This window comes from Lampetra fluviatilis, chromosome 45, assembly GCF_964198595.1.
Source record: "Lampetra fluviatilis chromosome 45, kcLamFluv1.1, whole genome shotgun sequence".
In the NCBI taxonomy this organism is placed as follows: Eukaryota; Metazoa; Chordata; class Hyperoartia; order Petromyzontiformes; family Petromyzontidae; genus Lampetra; species Lampetra fluviatilis.
In genome coordinates, this window is record NC_136319.1 from 481,849 (window position 1) to 497,446 (window position 15,598).

Consider the following 15,598-nt stretch of genomic DNA (forward strand, 5'->3'; position numbering starts at 1 on the left):
TGAGACTGAGTGTGTGTGTGAGTCTGAAACTGTGAGAGTGAGTGTGTGTGTGTGTGTGAGTCTGAGAGTGTGAGCGTGAGTGTTTGTGTGTGTGTGAGTCTGAGAGTGTGAGCGTGAGTGTGTGCGTGTGTGAGTCTGAGAGTGTGAGAGTGAGTGTGTGTGTGAGTCTGAGAGTGTGAGGGTGAGTGTGTGGGTGAGTCTGAGAGTGTGAGCGTGAGTGTATGTGTGTGTGAGTCTAAGAGTGTGAGAGTGAGTGTATGTGTGTGTGAGTCTAAGAGTGTGAGGGTGAGTGTTTGTGTGTGTGAGTCTGAGAGTGTGAGCGTGAGTGTTTGTGTGTGTGTGTGAGTCTGAGAGTGTGAGCGTGAGTGTGTGCGTGTGTGAGTCTGAGAGTGTGAGAGTGAGTGTGTGTGTGAGTCTGAGAGTGTGAGGGTGAGTGTGTGGGTGAGTCTGAGAGTGTGAGCGTGAGTGTATGTGTGTGTGAGTCTAAGAGTGTGAGAGTGAGTCTGTGTGTGTGAGTCTGAGAGTGTGAGAATGAGTGTATGTGTGTGAGTCTCAGAGTGTGAGATTGAGTGTGTGTTTTTGTGAGTCTGAGAGTTTGAGAGTGTGTGTGCGAGTCTGAGCGTGTGAGAGTGTGTGTGTGTGTGTGAGTCTGAGAGTGTGAGAGTGAGTGTATGTGTGCCTGAGTCTGAGAGTGTGTGTGTGCGAGTCTGAGAGTGTGAGACTGAGTGTGTGTGTGAGTCTGAAACTGTGAGAGTGAGTGTGTGTGTGTGTGTGTGCGAGTCTGAGAGTATGAGAGTGTGTGTGTGTGTGAGTCTGAGAGTCTGAGAGTGTGAGTGTGTGTGTGTGTGAGTCTGAGAGTGTGAGAGTGAGTGTATGTGTATGAGTCTGAGAGTGTGAGAGTGAGTGTGTGTGTGAGTCTGAGAGTGTGTGTGAGTCTGAGTGTGAAAGTGAGTGTGTGTGTGTGATTCTGAGAGTATGAGAGTGAGTGTGTGTGTGAGTCTGAGAGTGTGAGGGTGAGTGTGTGTGTGAGTCTGAGAGTGTGAGCGTGAGTGTGTGCGTGTGTGAGTCTGAGAGTGTGAGAGTGAGTGTGTGTGTGAGTCTGAGAGTGTGAGGGTGAGTGTGTGTGTGAGTCTGAGAGTGTGAGAATGAGTGTATGTGTGTGAGTCTGAAACTGTGAGAGTGAGTGTGTGTGTGTGTGTGAGTCTGAGAGTGTGAGCGTGAGTGTTTGTGTGTGTGTGAGTCTGAGAGTGTGAGCGTGAGTGTGTGCGTGTGTGAGTCTGAGAGTGTGAGAGTGAGTGTGTGTGTGAGTCTGAGAGTGTGAGGGTGAGTGTGTGGGTGAGTCTGAGAGTGTGAGCGTGAGTGTATGTGTGTGTGAGTCTAAGAGTGTGAGAGTGAGTGTATGTGTGTGTGAGTCTAAGAGTGTGAGGGTGAGTGTTTGTGTGTGTGAGTCTGAGAGTGTGAGCGTGAGTGTTTGTGTGTGTGTGTGAGTCTGAGAGTGTGAGCGTGAGTGTGTGCGTGTGTGAGTCTGAGAGTGTGAGAGTGAGTGTGTGTGTGAGTCTGAGAGTGTGAGGGTGAGTGTGTGGGTGAGTCTGAGAGTGTGAGCGTGAGTGTATGTGTGTGTGAGTCTAAGAGTGTGAGAGTGAGTCTGTGTGTGTGAGTCTGAGAGTGTGAGAATGAGTGTATGTGTGTGAGTCTCAGAGTGTGAGATTGAGTGTGTGTTTTTGTGAGTCTGAGAGTTTGAGAGTGTGTGTGCGAGTCTGAGCGTGTGAGAGTGTGTATGTGTGTGTGTCTGAGAGTGTGAGAGTGAGTGTATGTGTGCCTGAGTCTGAGAGTGTGTGTGTGCGAGTCTGAGAGTGTGAGACTGAGTGTGTGTGTGAGTCTGAAACTGTGAGAGTGAGTGTGTGTGTGTGTGTGTGCGAGTCTGAGAGTCTGAGAGTGTGTGTGTGTGTGAGTCTGAGAGTCTGAGAGTGTGAGAGTGTGTGTGTGTGAGTCTGAGAGTGTGAGAGTGAGTGTATGTGTATGAGTCTGAGAGTGTGAGAGTGTGTGTGAGTCTGAGAGTGTGTGTGAGTCTGAGAGTGTGAGAGTGAGTGTGTGTGTGTGATTCTGAGAGTGTGAGAGTGTGTGTGTGTATGTGAGTCTAAGAGTGTGAGAGTGAGTGTGTGTGTGTGTGAGTCTGAGAGTGTGTGTGTGAATCTGAGAGTGTGAGAGAGTGTGTGTGTGAGTCTGAGAGTGTGAGATTGAGTGTGTGTTTTTGTGAGTCTGAGAGTTTGAGAGTGTGTGTGCGAGTCTGAGCGTGTAAGAGTGTGTGTGTGTGTGTGAGTCTGAGAGTGTGAGAGTGAGTGTATGTGTGCCTGAGTCTGAGAGTGTGTGTGTGCGAGTCTGAGAGTGTGAGACTGAGTGTGTGTGTGAGTCTGAAACTGTGAGAGTGAGTGTGTGTGTGTGTGTGTGCGAGTCTGAGAGTATGAGAGTGTGTGTGTGTGTGAGTCTGAGAGTGTGAGAGTGAGTGTTTGTGTGTGTGAGTCTGAGAGTGTGAGGGTGAGTGTGTGTGTGTGAGTCTGAGAGTGTGAGGGTGAGTGTGTGGGTGAGTCTGAGAGTGTGAGCGTGAGTGTATGTGTGTGTGAGTCTAAGAGTGTGAGAGTGAGTCTGTGTGTGTGAGTCTGAGAGTCTGAGAGTGTGAGTGTGTGTGTGTGAGTCTGAGAGTATGAAGGTGAATGTGTGTGTGAGTCTGAGAGTGTGAGCGTGAGTGTTTGTGTGTGTGTGAATCTGAGAGTGTGAGCATGAGTGTGTGCGTGTGTGAGTCTGAGAGTGTGAGAGTGAGTGTGTGTGTGAATCTGAGAGTGTGAGAGTGAGTGTATGTGTGTGTGAGTCTAAGAGTGTGAGGGTGAGTGTGTGTGTGTGTGAGTCTGAGAGTGTGAGAGTGAGTGTGTGTGTGAGTCTGAGAGTGTGAGCATGAGTGTTTGTGTGTGTGAGTCTGAGAATGTAAGCGTGAGTGTGTGCGTGTGTGAGTCTGAGAGTGTGAGAGTGAGTGTGTGCGTGAGTCTGAGAGTCTGAGAGTGTGTGTGTGTGAGTCTGAGAGTGTGAGAGTGAGTGTATGTGTGTGCGTCTGAGAGTGTGAGAGTGAGTGTGTGTGTGAGTCTAAGATGGTGAGTGTGTGTGTGAGTCTGAAAGTGTGAGAGTGAGTGTATGTGTGCGTGAGTCTCAGAGTGTGTGTGTGCGAGTCTGAAAGTGTGAGACTGAGTGTGTGTGTGAGTCTGAGACTGTGAGAGTGAGTGTGTGTGTGCGAGTCTGAGAGTGTGTGTGTGTGTGAGTCTGAGAGTCTGAGAGTGTGAGAGTGTGTGTGTGTGAGTCTGAGAGTGTGAGAGTGAGTGTATGTGTGTGAGTCTGAGAGTGAGTGTGTGTGTGAGTCTGAGAGGGTGAGTGTGTGTGTGAGTCTGAAAGTGTGTGTGAGTCTGAGAGTGTGAGTGCGAGTGTGTGTATGTGAGTCTGAGAGTGTGTGTGTGACTCTGAGAGTCTGAGAGTGTGTGTGTGTGAGTCTGAGAGTGTGAGAGTGAGTGTATGTGTGTGAGTCTGAGAGTCTGAGAGTGTGAGTGTGTGTGTGTGAGTCTGAGAGTGTGAGGGTGAATGTGTGTGTGAGTCTGAGAGTCTGAGAGTGTGAGTGTGTTTGTGTGAGTCTGAGAGTATGAGGGTGAATGTGTGTGTGAGTCTGAGAGTGTGAGAGTGAGTGTATGTGTGCGTGAGTCTCAGAGTGTGTGTGTGCGAGTCTGAAAGTGTGAGACTGAGTGTGTGTGTGAGTCTGAGACTGTGAGAGTGAGTGTGTGTGTGCGAGTCTGAGAGTGTGTGTGTGTGTGTGTGAGTCTGAGAGTCTGAGAGTGTGAAAGTGTGTGTGTGTGAGTCTGAGAGTGTGAGAGTGAGTGTATGTGTGTGACTCTGAGAGTGAGTGTGTGTGTGAGTCTGAGAGGGTGAGTGTGTGTGTGAGTCTGAGAGTGTGTGTGAGTCTGAGAGTGTGAGTGCGAGTGTGTGTATGTGAGTCTGAGAGTGTGTGTTTGACTCTGAGAGTCTGAGAGTGTGAGAGTGTGTGTGTGTGAGTCTGAGAGTGTGAGAGTGAGTGTATGTGTGTGAGTCTGAGAGTCTGAGAGTGTGAGTGTGTGTGTGTGAGTCTGAGAGTGTGAGGGTGAATGTGTGTGTGAGTCTGAGAGTCTGAGAGTGTGAGTGTGTTTGTGTGAGTCTGAGAGTATGAGGGTGAATGTGTGTGTGAGTCTGAGAGTGTGAGAGTGAGTGTATGTGTGTGTGAGTCTAAGAGAGTGAGGGTGAGTGTGTGTGTGTGAGTCTGAGAGTGTGAGCATGAGTGTGTGTGTGTGTGTGAGTCTGAGAGTGTGAGCGTGAGTGTGTGCGTGTGTGAGTCTGAGAGTGTGAGAGTGAGTGTGTGTGTGAGTCTGAGAGTCTGAGAGTGTGTGTGTGTGTGTGAGTCTGAGAGTCTGAGAGTGTGAGAGTATGTTTGTGTGAGTCTGAGAGTGTGAGAGTGAGTGTATGTATGTGCGTCTGAGAGTGTGAGTGTGAGTGTGAGTCTAAGATGGTGAGTGTGTGTGCGAGTCTGAGAGTGTGAGGGTGAGTGTGTGTGTTTGAGTCTGAGAGTGTGAGAGTGAGTGTATGTGTGTGTGAGTCTAAGAGTGTGAGAGTGAGTGTGTGTGTGTGAGTCTGAGAGTGTGAGAGTGTGTGTGTGTGAGTCTGAGAGTGTGAGAGTGAGTGTATGTGTGTGTGAGTCTGAGAGTGTGAGAGTGAGTGTATGTGTATGAGTCTGAGAGTGTGAGAGTGAGTGTGTGTGTGAGTCTGAGAGTGTGTGTGAGTCTGAGTGTGAAAGTGAGTGTGTGTGTGTGTGTGATTCTGAGAGTGTGAGAGTGTGTGTGTGTGTATGTGAGTCTAAGAGTGTGAGGGTGAGTGTGTGTGTGTGTGTGAGTCTGAGAGTGTGAGCGTGAGTGTTTGTGTGTGTGTGAGTCTGAGAGTGTGAGCGTGAGTGTGTGCGTGTGTGAGTCTGAGTGTGAGAGTGAGTGTGTGTGTGAGTCTGAGAGTGTGAGGGTGAGTGTGTGTGTGAGTCTGAGAGTGTGAGCGTGAGTGTGTGCGTGTGTGAGTCTGAGAGTGTGAGAGTGAGTGTGTGTGTGAGTCTGAGAGTGTGAGGGTGAGTGTGTGTGTGAGTCTGAGAGTGTGAGAGTGAGTGTGTGTGTGAGTCTGAGAGTGTGAGAGTGAGTGTATGTGTGTGTGAGTCTAAGAGTGTGAGGGTGAGTGTGTGTGTGAGTCTGAGAGTGTGAGCGTGAGTGTTTGTGTGTGTTTGAGTCTGAGAGTGTGAGCGTGAGTGTGTGCGTGTGTGAGTCTGAGAGTGTGAGAGTGAGTGTGTGTGTGAGTCTGAGAGTCTGAGAGTGTGTGTGTGTGTGAGTCTGAGAGTCTGAGAGTGTGAGAGTGTGTTTGTGCGAGTCTGAGAGTGTGAGAGTGTGTTTGTGTGAGTCTGAGAGTGTGAGAGTGTGTGTATGTGTGTGCGTCTGAGAGTGTGAGTGTGTGTGTGAGTCTAAGATGGTGAGTGATGTGGAAATGTATTGCAGCCAAATACTCTGAATGCATGATGTTGATTCTAAATGTGGAGGCAAAACCCAGAGGACCCGGAGAAAAATCCACACGACCACGGGGAGAGACAGAGAAATTCAAACTCCAAATATTCAACAGGTATCGTCAGGGACGAGATCGAACCACGTCCTCCTGCATACCAGACGAGGTAGTTAACATCTAGCCACATCTCGTCGGACCCACGAGGGGCACCCACCAGACTCCAAGTGCCCGACTCTCAACATCCACGATCCAGCACTCTCTATGGGCACCCCTCTTGCCCTCTTGGCATGGATCGACTCAGCCCCATGGGCCTCTCGTAACTGGGGCATGATTCACGACGAGGGACTATTATTTTATGTGTTTACCAGGTAAGGCCTCCTGACCTGTTAGCTCTTTTTCAGAAGCAACCTGGCAAATATCTCAACCAAGTGGCTGATACCATCATCACGTGGACATGTATAGTACCAGAACGATAGAGACCCAGAGAGACCCATATAGATAATAAATACCCATATTGATACAAGACCAATAGTGAGACAGAGACCAATATGGATACATGGAGGCATATAGCGACACATAGAGATACAGAGACCCATAGAGATACCTAGAGATCCACATAAATGCATAGGGATACATAATGATAAAGACCCAGAGATTAAACTTTTTTATTTATTTTACCACTGAGCCATATAGTCGTTTTTTAGAAGCGACCTCTCTTTCAGAAACGATAGCTCAACGAAATGGCCCAAGTGGAAATTGATAGCAGCCAAATACTCTCGTTGATTCTAAAGGTGGAGGGAAGACCCGGCGGACCCAGAGAGAAATCCACACGAATAACAGAGTAAACACACGAACTCCAAATATACAGGCGTCAGGGTCAGGATCAAACCCACGACCTCCTGTATACCAAGTGAGGGAGATAACATCTCCTAGCCACCACGGCAACCACACTCACATATGGAGTGGCTCAGGGAGCTATGTGTCTCTGCAGAAATCGGTGGCTGGAATCAGGGGTTGCATCACAAGCAAGTTCGCCCGCCTAAGGAAGGCTCTGGACGAGGACGAGAGGGAGGCTCTACGTCGCGTGGGCGTGAAGGAGCGCGATCTGCTGTCCCGGATCGAAGAGAACATCGCTTGTCACAAGGGGGAGATCGCCGAGCTCCAGGCAGCGGCCACTCGCCTGGGCACTCTGCAGCTTGAGAAGGACTCGCTCACCTTCCTGCAGGTGGGAAGCGCCTCTGTGGAAATGGCGCGGGTGTTCAGAATAACAGAGCGGGCAGTAGCAGAGGGACTCGTGGTCCAAAGGTAGAGACTTCACCCGTGATCTCTTTCCCTCTCTTCCACAGGGACACCTGGAGACGATGCGCAGGTATAGATCATTAACATCTCACGGTTAAACCCTTAACACGGGGCTGTGTGTGTGTGACATGGGCTGTGTGTGAGACACTGGCTGTGTGTGAGACACTGGCTGTGTGTCAGACGCTGGCTGTGTGTGAGTCGCTGGCTGTGTGTGAGTCATGTACTGTGTGTCAGACATGGACTGTCTGTGCTATGGATGCTGAGTGTTCCGATTATGTGGGTAAACGAGGATGTGTGTGATGCTGTTGGTGGTTGTCCTAGGAGAGAGATCCCAAAGGAATCCGCACCTCCACCTCCAACTTCACTGGACGCCACCACGATCAGCTCCCTTGAAAGAGTCGTTAACAGATTCCTGCCTCTCGTCTGTGAGTTCCTCAGTCTTGCACCCGTGTGTGCTGCTATGTTGCACTGCACTTCTGTGCTCCCCACCTTCATCAACTTTTTTGTTGCAACAGGTAAGGCCCACTGAACTATTAGTTACTTTTTCAGAATAAGCTTAGACATTTATAGTAGCAGCAAAATACTCTGAACGCATTATGTTATATCTAAATGTGGAGGAGAAATCTGGAGGACCTGGGGGAAAATCCACGCGACCACGAAGAGAGAGAGAGAGAGAGACGAAAACTCCAAATATACAGCAGGCGTCAGGATTGGGAACGAACCCACGACCTCACCTCTGAAGACAGGCAGTCCAAATACGATATACAGATGGACAGACAAATATCCCCCTAGAGCCTCAACAGACTGTTGGGGCAAGTGGTGTTAGCGAGTAGCAAGCACTTATGAAGGCCGGCACGGCACATAGCAAATGTTTACACATCACACCAGCAGAGGGCAGTGCAGCATACACCATTATTGTACTGTACCTATATGGTTCTACATATATGATCCCCACCTTTACCAAAGCCCACTGACAAGAGTCAAATAACCCCCATGACCCGCACGGTGTGGGGAGGCCCTCATCCATCAGTGGAGTGAGAAAATGTCAGGGCGTGGATGTGACTGTGCGAGGCTGTGGAGACTATTGTACACGGGTCGTGTTTATAAAGAGACGCTACAATAGTGACATTAACATCCTGGTGTAGACATCATCACGAATGTTCAATACTACTGCCCACACATTCATGGTGATATTAGTATTATTAGTACACATACTAGCATTCCTTAGTATTTGTATACATATTCTAGTATTCGTTAGTATTTGTGAACACATACGAGTGTTAGTGTTTGTAAATATGTACGAGCATTCGTTAGTATCTGTGTATGCCTACTAGTATTCGTGAGTATTTGTGTACATATACTAGTATTCGTTAGTATTTGTATACACATACTGGTATCATGTCATACACATTATAATAATTGTGCGTTTGTTACGCATCAATGTATTATGTATTGTAGTATCACTACAATAACATGAATGATAACACAACACGCAGTGTGTGTGTGTACACGCTACCTGTAATGCTCGGACTGCCACTGCGCACACGTTGCTGTAACCACGGTGCGAGCGTCGTTGCTGTTGTCACCACAGATGGATGCTCACCGACTCTGGACACAAACTCAGCCTACGACCTCCTCCAGATTTCCTCAGATCTCAGGACGGTGACGCTGAACGATGTCCCCCAGGGTCGTCTCCATCACCCACACCGGTTTAATTACTGGGACCAAGCCCTGTGCTCTGAGAGCTTCTCGTCGGGTCAGCACTACTGGGAGGTGGACGTGGGGAATTCGGGGTGGTTGTGTAGGATTGGAGTCGCGTATGCGACGATCCCACGGAGAGGGCGTGGTGCTGAGTGCCGCCTGGGAGGGAGTGACGTCTCCTGGTGTCTACAGAAATATGGCAACAGCTTCTCAGTGCTGCATGGCGGGGTAGAGACCTCACTGTCGGTGCCAGAGCCTCTACGGAGAGTCGGGGTTCATCTGGACTGGGACGCGGGGCTCCTGTCTTTTTACAGCGCCAACTCCATGGTGCTCTTGCACTCTTTTCACCAAACCTTCGCTCAGCCCCTATATCCTGGGCTGTACGTGGATGGGTTGTTGTACGGTAACGTTGGTGACTCGGTGAGGATTGTGGATCTGAGTGGTGCTTCCTGAGAGAGGTGAACGTGAACATCGTAGAGAGCAGACACCAGAATGCACGGCACTCGCCACTGTCGTCACCGTTACGTGCAGTGTTACGCCTGTTACTAGTTGGTGGTTACGAGTGCGCGGCTCTCCATTAGAATGGGGGCTGAGCGTAAAAAATCCTCACAACCTTTCTAGGGGGGTGATAAAATAGGTACTGCTCTGTGTGTGTGTGTGAATCCAACATGGATGTGGTCACCCTGCCCTAGGAGTGTGATTACAGTGTAGGGGTGCAGTGATTTGCAATGGTGAACTGGAATGTTTTATACACTGACGAGCGTTTAGTACCCGGCGTTGCCCGGGCGAAAAAGGCAGACACACATGTAGTTACACACACATGTAGTTACACACGCAAATCGACTGACACACACACAGAGTTACACGCACAAATGGACTCACACATACATACATAAACTGAACAACAACAACCACCATTCGCCACTAAGTGGCGGTGACATTACGACAATGCTTGTGCCAGGCTATGTGCACCTTAAGGCCACGTGAAGTGTCGAACGCCCGCAGACAGGAGATCACGGGCAAACCCAGATGGCACAGGTCGACTGACTGAGACAAATGGCTGATGCACCACCTGTGGCCCTTACTGTGGCAACTTTCTGTGCTTTAGCCACCCGGCGCTCCGCTCATTGTTGTGAGCGTCGCTCCTCCGCCCTCCGTTGTTGTTGGAGGGTGACTGCCTCCAACTGCCCAGTAGCGTCCTTCAGGAGCCTCCTCCACAGAGGCCGATCTTGACACGGCTGGTAGCAGTCATCCGCAAGTGGACTCAGCTCCAAGTCCTCCTGTACCACATCACTCCATGTCTTCTCCAGCCCGTGCCGCGCCTGTTTAGCCCCTCGATCCGGCCGAACAAAAGTTGTTTAGGCATGCGGTGGCTGGCCATGCAGGCTACATGACTCAGGCAACGCAGCCTTGCCTGCTGGAGGTCACTGATGGGACTTTGTTCACATCTTTCAAGGATTTGTGAGCTCCTCACACAATGCAGCCAGGTTAAACCCAGGATTGATCGTGGGCAGGCCATCCTAAATGTTTCTAACCGGCGAAGATGTTCCATTAGGGGGGTCCAAGTTTCACAAGCGTAGAGAAAGGAGGGAATGACCGTGGCAGAGAAGACCTGAAGCTTCGTACAGAGTGATAGACCAGGTAGCTTCCACACAGCGTTACGCAGCCAATGAAAAGATAATGCAGCTCGACTTATTCGGAGTGAGACCTTTGCTGTTAAACCGGAGCTGGTCATTAGCACACTGGCAAGGTATGAGAAACTCTCCACTGTCTCCACAACTGCCCCATCACCAATTGGGAGTTGTGGGGGTGGAGTGTTCGATGGTACAAAATAGCCAGGCAGGTGCGTAGTTTTGGTGGGGCTGATGGTAAGGCCCCACCTGTTGGTGGCAAGCTCCAGGTTCAGCAGCAGCACCTCGAACTCCTCCTCCGAGTGAGCAGCAATTAGCAGATAATCGGCATACATAATGTGGTTGAGCAATAGGGAGCCATCCCTTGACCGCACCCAGGCATCGTTCAGCCTCCCATTGTATCTGTAGCAGATGGGACTTCTTCCGGTACAAGCATTGAAGGCTTGATGAACTACGTGGTCCAAATATATGTAAAATAATGTGGGAGCCAGAGGACATCCCTGCTGCACCCCAAGATGTAAAGGGAATGGCTCTGACTCACAGCCACGTAGTTAGACGTGGGGCCGCTCACCATAATGAAGGTCCTTAAGGATGATGATCAGTGGGTCAGGGACTCGGAAAGCACGAAGAGCAACCCAGAGGCCAGGCCTACTGATGGTATCATAGGCCTTGAGCAGGTCAATAAAGCACAGGCATGGACTAAGATGCACACATGGACCTACAGACACGCAAAGAAATGGAGTTACACTGACTAACATGGAGGCATGCACACACAGCGACTAACACACACGCACATGGACTGAGACACACACACATATCGACTCACACACACAAACACATCGACTTACAGACACACATGGACTCACACACACACACATAGACATGCACTTGAGATACACACACATGGAGTTACACACACATATCGACGTCCACACATACAGGGACTTACACACATACATACATAGTGACACACACATTGCCGTACACACACATACACACGTGGCTTATCACACATAGACATCGACTTGAGATATACACACATGGAGTTACACGCACATATATGGATGTAAACACATACAGCGACTCACACACACACACCGACTCACACACAGCAATATGTGGACTCACACACACATTGACGTAAACACACATATGTACCTACACACACACATATGGACGAAGACACACACACATGGACTTACACACACACACAGCGACTGATATGCACACAAATGGATTGACACGCACACTTGGACTGACACACACACATAAACACTTTGACGTACACACACACATGGGGCGTGGTCCATTCGAAAAAGACAGACACACACATGGAGTTAAAGACACGCATGGCTCTACACGCATACACATATGGACTCAAAGACACACACATCGACGGGCACAGCAATCCCCGAAGATGGCACAGCTATCAGTATGGCAGTACTACGTATGAGGAAATAGCGTGACGTGAGCGATGGAAACAATAGAAATGTATTGAAGAAATAATCAGAAATCACAGACTGGCAGTAGACCGTGGCACGGTCATAAAAGCGCATCAAAAAAATGGAAAATTGAGCAACGTAAAAATCCAAAAAGACTTTGTGCACACAAACATAATTATTGTAACATGTCAACTTGTTTCATAATGGTAAACAATGAACCTGAGTTGTTATCTGCACACAATATCTGGCAACGTATTTGTTTAATAATAATAATAAGCAATGAACGTGATTAATTATCTGCACACAAACATTATTACTGTAATGTCTGTGAACTAATGTGTTTAACAATAGTTGTCTCGGCCTCGCTGTGCGCTGCATTGCACCGCTAGCTGAGTAGTTAACCTCGCGTTCAATAAACCCTCGGAGCCAGGATGAACGCCCGACTCCAAACGTCATTTATTGAGTTTAACGAGGTAAAACTGGTGAGAAAACACAGATAAAGCATCTGTTATAACCCGGAAACACCAACACAATGAACACCACAGCATCAGAACATTGTCTGTGATAACATGTTTCCCAGCAATAGACCCTGGATGGACCAGGCCCCAACACTACCACTGAACAACTACACAAGAGCACAAGCCGCTGCGTTGCATAAAGGCACATCGTGTATTCATCACACTGCACCCCAAATGTACAGCATTACACATAACACTAAACTGTGGATGATATACTTCGTCATCCTTGCTCTCAGGATCGCTACATAGCCACCTGGGCACAAGTCTGACTCGACGTACTAAATCACAAGTAACATCCACAATAAGGAAAGTTGCAGGCTTCGTTGCTAACTAGGCCTCGTATTTACCACACCAACTTAACAGCACCATAAAGGCATTTACATCACTATAACGGTCATTCCAACATTACAACAGCATTGCCAATATTATAAGAACATAAACAAACTTACAGACAATGCTTCTCAAAGTCCCAAGATGGACAACTGCGTCTGGCTTCACTGGGATGCGATGTGTGCCTCCATCTTGAATTATGTGCGTAATGGCCGACGCCCGCGTGGTTAAGCGGGAATCTTAATTCGCAACTTCCTGGTCACGTGACCAAAACCAGCATCAAAAACAGGAAATTTCTGTGTACATATGCCCCCCCCCCATCTGCCGTGAGGCAAAACTCCTGCTGTGAGGCAGAACAAGAGTAAACAATGGACTTGAGTTGTTAGCGTAAGAAGCAAGGAACTTTGTACTTACCATAACCATGTTGAGGTCTTGTGCCATGCGTAGCCCACGTCCTGGCCTACATTGGCGAGGCGGTGGAGTTGGCACATTGCCAGGCTAGGGGCTGGGCCGCTACTCCCCCCAGCATCCGCCGCGCGTGCAAGAATAATGCTATGTAAGTGTAGGGGTGTCAGGGGAAGGATTCCCACCAATAGGAGGGTTATTGGGAGGGGTAATCGAGGAGATATAAGGGGAGAACGGGCGGGAAGAAGGGGCCTTTTGGCGGGAACGAGATTGGGACGGCTGGGGACAGGTGTGGATGGGAGAAAAGGATTGAAAGACGAACCCTCTGCAATCTTGTGTCGGCTCTCCTTTACATAAGCACTAAATATAATTATCTACGGAGTCTGTACTATAAACTGGACGCATTGTTTTAGGGGGGGCGAAGAGGACATTACACTGTGAAGAAATATCCGCAGCGTTATGTGTCTATGTGTTGTCTGTAAAACGCGTAAAAGGAAATGTCCCCCGTGAGGTCGAGCGAACGCGCAGCACTTGGCAGGGTCCGCCCCCCCCCCCCGCAATTGTCGTCACTTGGTATGGTCGATGTCGCGCAATAAGTAAATCATGAATAATATAAACGGCACAAATGTGTTAATTAAACTACTTTAAAGTTTACGGATGGGAAAACGGAATAGCCTATTACCACCGCGGGGCTTAGGGCGTGCTGCCTGTCAATTTTTTTTCTACGTGAAGCCCACCGTCCGAGAGCCAAATCCGATGAGCTATTAAGCTCTTTTGTTACAAATGTCCAGTAGGTGGCACGGGGTCAGAACGTTACAACAACAAACACGATACAAAACACGACAGAAGTGCAAAGTCCAAGACAGGTAACATTTTTTTTATATACAAAAACAAACAAATTTTTTATACTACCAGTTAAAGCCCCACTGAGATAGTAGATTATTTTTTAGAAGCGACCTGGCCACAAATGAGAGCTCAACAAAGTGGCTTATCACATGGAAATGTATAGCAGCCAAAATAAGCTAAATCATCTAAATCCTTGTTGATTCTCAATGTGCAGGGAAAACCCGTCAAGTTGTGAAGGGCAGAATGATCTCAGCGTGGAGGGACAGACGAACGTGCCCAGGCAGATGTAGCAGCTCAGCTCACTATTCACACTCTCTCACTGGGAGTTGCGCTCGCCATGTCCCATGGGCTTCGTTCGGATTGCTCGCTGTATGGCTCAGAGAGACGCTGGGTCAGAACCTATCTCGGGCGAGGGTGAAGAATAAAACAAAATTAAAACTTTAAATACTTTCACTATGGTTATTGCCATCACGAAACACTATCTGGAATGTGAACATGCGCTCTAGGTGCCCAAACAGCAGCCTCAAAGTGTACACGGCTAATGAACATATCTCTTTGGATTTTACTTAAATTGAACAAAATGTACTGAAGAAATGTACTCTTTAAATAACACATAAAGAAATTAGTTGTTAATATACAATAGTGAGGCTCAGCCACCATGGCTCATACAGGTGCAACGGGTTCTGGAGACACTTGTAGAGGTAACTTCTTTATGACAATCCAACACTCCAACACTCCAACTCTCCAACTCTCCAACAGTCAAACTCTCCAACAGTCCAACTCTCCAACAGTCCTGATACTCTGTTACCGCCTAGGTACACAGCCTAGGTACACAACCTAGATACTCTACTCTGGCTACGCTCTGGAACTCGCCCTCACAAGGACGTAGAGCCGTGAGTTCCAAGCGTCTGACCCGCATGGGAACCCAGCGCCTGGCGCCAAGGGGCCCAAGCGCCTGGCCCGCCCAGGGTCCCAGAGCCCCCAGCAGCCCCTCCCTTCTTATGTCACTACATTACCCCCCTCTACGTAGCGCTGATGACGCGGCGTTGTTTGGTTGGACCACGCTGGGCCCAGAAGTGACGTTGCTCCCAGCGGTCATTGCTCCCCCGGTGGAAGTGATGTCACTCCCAGCGGCCACTGCTCCCCCGGCAGAAGTGACGACACACCCGGATGTATTTGTGCCGGGTACGGCTGCGGCGGGATGGCGCGGCCGCTGCGCCGACTCTCTCCCTCCTGTCTCCGCCTGTGAGCGACGCATGTCGTCCAGGATGGAGACGGTGGCGTGGAGCCGCTCATTGAGGCGAAGCAGCGTTTCCCCCATTGCTGCTCCCGACGCTGGAGGAAGATCGGCAGGTGTGGTGGACGGCTGTTCAACCGGCGGTACGGCGTCGTTGTCGGCCCGAGTTGGCTGCCCCGTCGCCGCTTGCTCCTCGACATCGCCATCAGGACTGAAGGTATGTGGCTTACTTCTTGTCTCCATGGCCACTTCTGACGCCAAACGGGTTCCGGAGACACTTGTAGAGGTAACTTCTTTATTACAATCCAACACTCCAACACTCCAACTCTCCAACTCTCCAACAGTCCAACTCTCCAACAGTCCAACTCTCAAACAGTCCTGATACTCTGTTACCGCCTAGGTACACAGCCTAGGTACACAGCCTAGATAATCTACTCTGGCTACGCTCTGGAACTCGCCCTCACAAGGACGTAGAGCAGGGAGTTCAAGAGTCCCACCACTGGCTCTCACAACATCCCAGGGTCCTGAGATGGCTGGTCTTGGGTCTTGGGTCTTAAGCTACAACTGGCCCTGATCGTCCAGGGAGCTCCCTGG

At 49.4% G+C, this 15,598-nt stretch overlaps 1 pseudogene; it reads left to right on the plus strand.

Moving 5' to 3' along the window:
• LOC144947449 (tripartite motif-containing protein 14-like) overlaps positions 1 to 9,048 on the plus strand; it is a 48,266-nt pseudogene extending 39,218 nt beyond the window's left edge.
• Positions 9,049 to 15,598: the final 6,550 nt, after the last annotated feature.